Source organism: Diadema setosum, chromosome 21 (genome assembly GCF_964275005.1).
Source record: "Diadema setosum chromosome 21, eeDiaSeto1, whole genome shotgun sequence".
Lineage (NCBI taxonomy): Eukaryota > Metazoa > Echinodermata > Echinoidea > Diadematoida > Diadematidae > Diadema > Diadema setosum.
The window spans coordinates 15,382,112-15,392,916 of NC_092705.1; positions in this window are offsets into that span (position 1 = coordinate 15,382,112).

Sequence of the window (10,805 nt, forward strand, 5' to 3'; positions counted from 1 at the left end):
GAAAGTGAGGGGAGGAGGGATCGGGGGCAAACAGACTGACACTGCCGTTAGTGGAAGGGCGAATCCTTGAGGTGAAGGATGCCGGGTCTCGGCGGTTGCGTTATCTCCAAGGCAGTCATTCATCTTCGCTTGGGAGATACCAAGTTCTCCTCCACTGCCATCGACATCCACATCGTCATCATCATCGTCACAGTCTTGGGAGAGAATTATGCACTCCTCATTGTGTTGTATGATATCTAACGAGGCGACGTGCTCTGCAGTCCCCATAATGAACGAGATCGTCAGACTGTCTTCATCCTCGTCGTCGCTTTCGCCTCCAGTGTCCCCAGGAAAGACGGAGTCGATGTCAGGATCGTCGGAGTGTCGATCGTCTTGGACGCGGTCGTGTGTCTTTCCCGATGCAATTTCTTTCTCCACAGCTCTCAGGTCGGTGATGAACTGGTCTTGGTAGGTGATAGCGTCCTTCCCGGGCCATGGTCCGCGATTGGACAGCAGTTCCTTTCTCGCTTGAAGCTTTGTGGTATCAATCTTTATCCCACTGAGATAATAGCTTTGAGGAAGGCAAAGGTCTGAGTAGTCAACCTATGATACAGAATGACAGGTGTGCAGATTATTGCATATATCAGTCATAGTACCACATCTATAAGCGATGCAACTTTCAATAATTGATATGTTTTTCTCAAAATATAACAGTTAAAGGGATTGTAAAACAAACAGAAGTATTTTTCTTAAGATTAGGCCTGTAACACATAATAATACATGACGTAGAAGAGCGCTTCCCAAAGCTTGCTTATCTATCATCTCCCTTTCCATGAACGAAGTGTTACGACATGAGCATTTTACTCTACAGCAATGATTTTTCATCAGCACTGACACATTGGCCCGAATTCACGAAGGTGGTACAAATGAAACCATGGTTTAAACAGTGAACAAAAACCATGGAGCGCCAACTGTCGCATGGAACATGTGGAATATTTCGTTACGAAATCAGTCATTTCGTCGATGAAATGATTATTTTGTAACGAAATGACAATATTTTGTAACTAAATGAACATTTCGTTAACGAAACGGTCATTTTGTCGACGAAATGACCAATTTTGTAACGAAATATTCCGTGCGACACTTGGCGCTCCATGGTTTTTGTCCATGGTTTAAACCATGGTTTCATTTGTACCACCTTCGTGAATTCGGGCCATTAAGACACAAATGGTCGTGTTGTGTCGCTCTGGTGACTATAATGTTCCCCTACGAGAAGGCAGAAGATTTGAGCCAAAATAATGTCACATATGCCGTATTGGAGTTCACAGTTTTGATGATATCTGGGGCCTGTTTCATAAAAAGTTGCGAATGATCTTACGCAAAATTTATTGAGCGTAACTCGCTGAATTGAGCGTAAGTTCAATAATGAGCGCAAGTCCCGTTTCATAAAGACACGCTTGATTTCAAGACTAAATCAAGCGTAACTTTCGATTGAGCGTTACTTGCGATCAATTCCAAAATTGTTTATGAAACGCAATTTGCGATTAATAGCAACTTACTGTCAATCTTTATGAAACAGGCCCCTGTTCATTTCTTTTTTGTCTCTCTGTGAATGAATGCAGCAGTCATTTGATTATATGATACTAAAATGCAATATAGTGTACCATAGGTGCATAAGAAATTACTCGATATGAATCAGCGACATTTCTTACTTGGTCAACTTTCTTGGCGCTGTCCCTCGTGTGAGCGTGTAGTAAGAAGTCTTTACTCACTTCCTGGAAGTGGAAAAGTGAATCATCACCACAGTTAAATCTTAGATTTACACAGGGACACGTCATGTTCCACAAAAAGACATAAAAAGCAAATAAGCTGGGTTTTTTTTTTTAACCATTGGATGACTGCGTTTGGATGCTTCCGAGTGTGTACAGGATCGGGATCTTCCGAATACAGCAAAAGACATTGATGGACATGTTGGGAGAAACTGAGTAAAGGTCGATTAATTACTTTGAACACGTTGTGTACCGTGGCGTACAAGTGTATCTAGGGAAAACGGCGCCCGGGGCAAGCGCGAAAATTGCGCCCCTAATTTCTGAAAAAGTGTTCAACCCCAACCCCATCCCGGTAGGGACTTTAAACAAAGTCCACATGATATGCTTTTTCAAGCACTTAAAAGGGGTCTTTTGAGATTGATTTAAATGTAATGAGTGTTGATAAATTTTGGCGAGCGAGCGCAGCGAGCGAGCCGAAAATTTTTGTATTTTAGCTTACAAAACATGGAATTCTTGTCATTTTGTGCTTATTAAATCTTACAATTCTAATAAAGATATAGTGACGGCCTTATAGATAACGATTTATACCAACAAACTGAGGACTTAGAAAAAATACTCTAAATTAGTACGCGCGAGTAAGCCGAAATTTGTATATTTCCGCGTCATCATCACGTTTTGTTCTTATCTCTCTCTTTTTTCTTTTTTCTTTTTTTTTTTGGCGAGCGAGCGCAGCGAGCGAGCCGAAAAAAATTTGTATTTCAGCTAACAAAACATGGAATTCTTGTCATTTTGTGCTTATTAAATCTTACAATTCTAATAAAGATATAGTGGCGACGATAACGATTTATACCAACAAACTGAGGACTGAGCTGAAATTTGTATATTTCCGCGTTATCATCACGTTTAATTCTTATCTCTTGTTTTTTGGGTTTTTTTTGATAAATTGCGGCGAGCGAGCGCAGCGAGCGAGCCGAAAAATTTTGTATTTCAGCTTACAAAACATGGAATTCTTGTCATTTTTTGCTTATTAAATCTTACAATTCTAATCAAGATATGGTGACGACATTATAATATAGATAACGATTTATACCAACAAACTGAGGACTTGAAAAAATACTCTAAATTAGTACGAGCGAGTGAGCCGAAATTTGTATATTTCTGCGTCATCATTACGTTTTGTTCTTATCTTGGGGTTTTTTGCGCCCCCCCCCCCCTCCGTTTGTTCGAAACCGTTGGCGCCTTCTTTTGATCCAATTGGCGATCGCTTCAGAACGGAAGAAATTGCAGCCGCTGCTCTGTGAAACATTTTGCCTGCTAAATATAAAATGACACGTGTGAACACAATAGACATTGTCATTTTCCCCGCGTTATCATCACATTTTCTTCTTACCTTCTTTTTTATATAAGTTTTGGCGAGCGAGCGCAGCGAGCGAGCCGACAATTTTTGTAGATCAGCTTACTTACAGAACATGGAATTCTTGTGTGAACACAGATAATAAGCCCGCGTCATCATCATGTTTTGTTTTTATCTTGTTTGATTTGGTTTTCTGCCCCCCCCCCCCCCCTTCCCGGGCGAGTTTTTTTCTTGTTCTTGTTCTTGTTCTTGTTCTTTTCTTTTTTTCTTTTTTTCTTCTTCTTCTTCGTTTTTTTTTTCGTTTTTTTTCTTCTTCTTCTTTTTTTTTTTTCGTTTTTTGCGCCCCCGAGGAGTGGAGCCCGGGGCACGTGCCCCCCTTGCCCCTAGATACGCCGTTGTGTACAACAGTTTGTGTACATTCCCTCAGCTGTGACACCTTTTCGACATTTTGTGTACAGAAACGAGGAGTGAGTAAATCGGGGTAAGATATTCTTTCACAAGGTGAAAAATGAAAGACGACTGAAGTTGCTTCTATCTGTAATTGACATAATTATTTGTAGGGTCACATGGGAAGAGATCTGAAATCTTTATCACGCTGAAAAGATTTATGACATGCTTTACAAAGAAGCATTTCTTACCTTAAGGATATTATCGAGGAATGCCTGTGCAGAGTCTTCGACGTCTTTGTGAATACTGACGGCCTGGAAAGGAACCGAGAAGGAACGTTCGTATATCATATTATATAGACATATTACAAGAAAATATGACAATAATCTAATTGCCAAGATCAGTTGAAAAACAAATGAAATGAGCTGTATCTATGCTGGTCTAATTGCAAGTTTCTACAACTTTCTCGTCATTGCGTCGATCATTCTAATCATTCTAATCACTAATGTACGATATAGATTTCCAAGACTGGAAATAGCTTCTTTGTGAAGCAAAATTTGAAGATAAACGCAAGTTTGAATCTGAAAGTTAAGTTCTCAATCTCTCTCTTGCTTTCTCCACCAGTCTCCCTCTGCATCTCTCAATTTATCGAAATCTCTCCTAAAATTTGTTGTCTACGAAAGAGCAACCAGGAAGCATGTAAAAAAATGCATTCTTACCGTATATGCCTTCTGCACAATAGTCCTTGCCTGTGTCCTCAATTGCAATTCTTTGCCAACTTCCTGTAAGATAAAGACAATATATTTTTTTACATTAGGAGGCTCTTGCATATGCTATAACTGATATCACGTTTTTTTGTTCGAATTTAGAGTTTTCTCCCTCTCTCTTTATACAATATTGTATTTATGTATATTTCTTTCTGTCAGACCGGGTGACACGACATTCGCTCCTACAATAATTACTCAGGTTTTCTTAGGACTTAGGGTTGTGATAGGGCTTTAGATTTAGTTTGATGTGAGGATTAGGATTAGGGTTTATAGGATTATGTTTGTGGGTAGATTTTATGTATACATTTCATGGGAGCAATTGTAGCAAGAGTAAATAATCATGGAACCGTCACACCGACACACACACAAGCATCTCTTTCTTCGAAGTGACAAGTAATAAAAGCCCTTCCTTTATGTGAAATGTGAATTTTGAAAACAAGCAAAAAGCGTATCTTTTTATACCTCAAGTACATTCTGAACAATGACCCTTGCCTGTGCCTTCAGCTCGAATTCCTTGCCAACTTCCTGTGGGGGGAAAAGAAGAAGATAAAGACGTATTTGAAGACTTTAGCATAAATGTTACTTGAATAATAAAGTAATTTCGATAAAAGATTAATTCGGAAACCAGCTAATAGTTCTCACTTTTTGTTTTTTCCTTTCTTTATATTTCTGTTACCCCCTCCCTTTCTCTACCTGTGCCTTTAACGACACTGCCACAGAATCTTATCTCAATGAAACTGAAGATGAAGCTTAGAAAACATAAGAAAGACGGTGGATTCTTACTTCGTATACATTCTGCACAATAGCTTTTGCCTGCGCCCTCACTTCAAATTCCTTGCGAACCCCCTGCGGAAAAAAAAGACGTATTGGAAGACTCCAGCATAATATGTGACGTGGAATAAAGGTATTTCGATAAAAGACGGATTTAGTAACCAGCTAAAGGCTGTCACTTTTTTTCTTTCTATTTCTCTATTTTCTCCCTCCCCTCCCCCTTTCCATTTAATAACACTTCTGTAGACTCTTATTGCTGTGACCGAAGCATAGAAAACAAATGAAAGACAGACTATGGACTCTTACTTCGTATACATTCTGCACAACAGTCTTTGCCAGTGCCCTCGTTTCAAATTCCTCGCCCACCTCCTACGAAACAAAGAAGTATCAGTTGAAATCATATACATGAGGAGCGAAGCATATAGACTTTTATATTTTCAGCTATTGTTTTACTTAAAGATTTGCAGTTCAAATAAATTTGATTACATTGTGGTATATGTATGATCACAATACCACAATGATTAAAAGCGACTTCACATTTTACGTTACTTTGGGTTGTTTTTTTTTTTCCTCCTTTGATACTTCACTGATCAAGAAATGTAAAACCAGAAGTCATTTGTTATTTACAATATATCAAAAGTGTGGTGACGTTCGAGTTGACGAAGAAAAGATAAAGGCGAGCACAAATTGCAAATACTGAGGTTCAGAAACTGTGAATACGATACTATTTTTCGTCAATTTTGTGTTCATTTATGTCAGTATATAGTTTTTCTCTTACCATGTACACTTTCTCCACAATGACCTTTGACTGAGCCTTCAAATCAAATTCCTTTTGAACTTCCTGAAAAAAAAAAAAAAACCACGGTAGAATGAATTCCGATATATGCTTCTTTCATTTTTCACCTTCAATCTATTTATTCTCCCATTCACTTACTGCCATTTTGTTGGAGTCTTTCAAAACCTGAGTGTACTTAGAGAGCTAGGAAACTGACGTCGTTTAATTCTCACCTGGAGCACATCGTCAAGGAAGATCGTTGCAGATTCTTCTGCAGCTTGGTGAGCATCCACTGCCTGCGAGTAACAAAAAAGTAGTTAACCCGGAATATTATGAATTTTAGAAAGCGTTTTATCACTCTTTTGTTTCAGAGATGACACGCTCGATAAGATACGTCCAAGGACATATTATCACTTGAAGACATCACAGGCTAATCTGAAAACGGTTGCAAAATGTCTAAAATGACATTCTATATACATCATTTCATATGATTTCATTTCATTTTCTTTTGTCACGGTACTGGACACAGCCATATGGCTGTTTTTCGGCGAGTTTGTTAATTAAAAATCACATATACTGAGCACAATACAATTACATAATTGATGTACACATAAAACAAAATATACCACATGTACAAAATTTATATTTCATTCACGTTAGGTTGCTACCGAAAGAAACATATAATACTGACAAAACAAACTAACAAACAAAATTGCTAGATATTGATCAGCTAGTGAAGAATAATTACCCTCTCCCTAATCTTAGACAATCAATGAATACATTTCTAAACTAAGCTAATATGTTATATTATTTACCTTTTTTAGAATGAGGAAGCGGATGCCTATAATTACTGGGTCTTGTATCTAAAGGTAGTTGCCCAAGCACTCGGTTAAGTAGCTTATCTAATTTGGTTTTATGTAAACAAAAATACAGAGATTTCTTTAACGTTATACGTATGTCGTCGTTATAATGTATTCTCTTACCTTGTACACATTCTTGACAATGGCCTTTGACTGTACCTTCAGATCCACATCTTTGCCCACTTTCTGCAAAGGTAGATAATAATTTCGACATCGAATATTGTTAACTAATATTAGTAACTCAAATTTGTGTTGCTTTGCAATGTATCAGAGAAACTCATTATTGTAGTGTTTATATTCCGGCTTGTGTTTTCACAACTTCGGTGAAGTCCATACAAGCTTGAAAAGGAAAAATCTCCGCAGCTTCTCACCTCGAGCAAATCGTCAAGGAAGAGTGTTGCTGATTCCTCAGCAGCTTGGTGGTCCTTCGCTACCTGAGTGTGGAAAAGTTCATTGAAACTTGTAATATCATGTATCATGCATTGAAAACGCTGAATTAACGGCAACGCTCGCGCTCCCGACTATCAATGTTAGGTATCATTATATGTAATTATATAGGCTGTTCTGATTTTTTTTTTTGATTTCACATGTTTTATGTCTTCAATGTCTGATCTGCTATTTTTAACTTGACGTAATGGAAGCCTGCTTCGGATTTATTCAGTAAAGTTTTATACCCGGGCACTTAAGTATCTTTTCTAACCATACATATATAAACTACGTTAATTTTACGTGAACGCGTGAATGGCGATGGTGTGTTGCCCTTATTTGCCTTTCATAAACACATCAGATATTGCAGATAACTGGCATACGGCGATAGCCGATAAAATCCCTTATACTCACCTTGTGCACATTCTGGACAATGACCTTAGACTGTACATTCAGATCCTCCTCTGCTCCCACTTTCTGCAAGAGGAAATGACAACAATAGAAACTCAGTATCTACTTTCCGAAAACCCAAAACATGCAAAAAGAAAAAAAGAAAGAGAAAAACAACATAATTTCAATTTTAATTCAATTTCAATAGTTTATCTAATTATAATTAACGCCATCTCGTTGGAAATGTCCATGCATAAAACATTACCAATAATTCTGCTGAACGTTCCTTTATTGCAGAACAAGGCGATTCTATTATAGTTCGCGAACACAAACGTGAAACTTGTTCCCTTTGTTTTCACTGTATTCGACTTTAAGTTTGGTGAAGTAATTGAATAGTAAAAAGACCAAGGGAAACATTGAGGGTTCTCACCTCGAGCACATCGTCAAGGAAGATTGCTCCTGATTCTGCAGCAGCCTGGTGACCATTCCCCTCCTGAGAGCAAAAAGATTATTGAACCCAGTAAAAGATGGTATCACAGGCCACATTTTGTCGCCGAAACATTTGTGTATTACTGTAATTGCGAATGATAGAAACAGGACTTGTAAAGGTACAGCGAAGTTTGGTACTGTAGCCATCCCAAACTTCTAATTAAGATAATCTTGTTTTACAAATGACGCAACTGAACCTGTTGTATTTACTTTAAACTATAACTAAAATACCATTATGTTTTATTTTCTTTTTGACAAATATATATCGTATATTTTGTATGAAATAATTCTATCATAACGATTAAAACTGATAATTCGTGAACTTTTATTTTTTTTTTCTTTCGTTCATGCTTCAGACTTGGCTATAGTGTCACCGCGCTCTTGCAGAAGTACACTGTACAGCTTCACGTTAGGAAATGTACGGGTCACTACCTGAAAATGTGCAGTCTCTAGGTCCTTCTTTGTGGCTGTGTTTCTGCAGCAAGAGAATAAATAAAAACAGAAATAGATCTTGCAGTTATCCCCACATATTTGAGCTCTATGAAGCACCATACCTTCAAGAGGCGTCGTGTTTCTCTTTAACCACACCAATGATTATTTCGTTTAAAGCATACAAAATAGGAAACGAGAAACTCCTAAAATCTAGATGTAAATTCATCTTTCGAAAAAAAAAATACTTAGGATATAGGAAAAATGACACTGTCATAAATTATAATAGTAATGATAATAATAATGATCATGATAATAATCATAATCATCATCATCATCATTATCTTGTATTTATATAACCATGGCGCTTTATACGGGGGTTACAGTCATATATTCATCATATAGTAAGAAGACAAAATATCTATCTGTTGTGTCTGTGCTATTCGAACATGTTCTGTGCCCTTTCACATCACAACTAATAAGTTAGTGTAAGCATATTCTTTCTTCTTACACGTCATTTCTTTTTTCTAATGGTAAATAACTCACCCGATCCCATACGAGCATGCAAGGATGACTGTGTGGCGTGCGAGTCTAGGGAGAGAGCGGGTCTTCCATGCCCTCTGTTTTCGACCTGAATGAAAATACAGAGACACGCACAAACCTCATAAATTATAAGGATTATGAATTACTTGGCTGGTTGCAGTTCGAGGATGATTAACTAGATTGAAAGAGAAATTAGAGACACATATATTATAAAAATAACTGCTGAAATGGTATAATGTGGGAAATTGAACGTGATTAATAACGCAGCAAGGTGTCCAGTCAAAAACTCTCAACCATTTGGAAGATAAAAGAAGGAAATTGAATTTAAATGCCCTGTTATCCTTTATTTCGCGGATATAATGAATTCATTATTAGCAATTTCAATAGTAGCCTCGCTAACAATGTAGCTCCGGTGAATGCATTCAGGTTTAATATTGATTCATTGTGTCTTGCATAATAGTTTCTTTCTAGCTTTCCTTTCAGCTTTCGCTTAACATGTACATATATTTTGTACGCACAAATGAAACGCAAACTTACCGCTGTATGTATCACTCATAAGGTCATGTAGTATAATGATGAATAGGCTGCTTCCATAGAATCCCTCATATCTCAAGAAATATAAGCGAAATTCGGACAAAAAGTTGTTAATTTGTCACTTACCCCTTTTCGGTTTGCAACATGCCAATAAGTCCACAATGCGATCAACTTTGGTCAAATTATTGCCCATTTTGATCAATAAAATTAATTTCTCGAGTGATTCGGTCATCCGATGAGAAAATAATGTTTGGCCTTGGTTTGCTTACACATGGATACAGGGATAGCGTATTGTGACGTCATTCAGTTAACGCGCTATCATAACGCGATAACGCAGACATTGTAAATGGTACCAAACAAAGAAATAAACATAACTATTTGTTTTTCTGTCAGTTCTCCATTTATCTGTTATCAAGGCAAGGCAGAGTAATAATGAGTAATGATTCTTAGTTCTATTGAAACAGTCTTTAAGATTGGCATTTAAAGCAATGACAAGAAAACTGTTGAAAATAAATCTCTTAAACAAATTATGATGATCATTTATAACCGAAGATTCCATTACATCACAATGTACGCAAGAGCATTAGATACGCGCGCGCAGCAATATGACCTCCATTGTGACGTATGACCCACATTGATTTTAGGTAATATCGTGATATGATACCTACGCATTTTGTTCCGTCAGATGTGCAAATAATGTTTCATTCATTCATCTAACAGAAATTATAGATATAATAAAAAAAAAAAACAAGAATGTGATGAATATCATTGTCATGTCATCGTCGTATGTCAAAATAGTAGGCCCTAATTCTTTTCTTCAATAATCATGTTTATCTCTTTTGTAGCAGTTAATGGGATGATTGATGTTGGGCGAAATATCGCTCTAGCCCTTAAAAATTTGCATGACACAGTACAGTAACCCATTGTGTTAAATTGCCGATTTTCATTCGTTCGAAAGTGTTGTAAATCGCTTTACTTTGATTGGCTAACACATTCCACTGCATACTATCTTCAGTAGATATGAAACTATGGCAATACATGTATGAAATTAGAATGTGATTGAAATACAAAGTACTAGTAGTACAGAAATCTCATTGTCCTTCTTAATGTTTATCAATAAGCTCATTTGTCATTCCAAGACACTCAATATACACAATTCATACATTTTTCTATTCTTCTAGATTCAAATGATTGATTGTTGTTGTTTTGTTTTGTCTTTTCCTCACCGAGGAAGAAGATATCGTTTATTCTTTTTTGGGGGTAGAGATCATAAATATGACCCCGAAGGCCTGCGCGCGCAACAGGGGTGGGGTGGGGCCTAAGGCCCCTCCA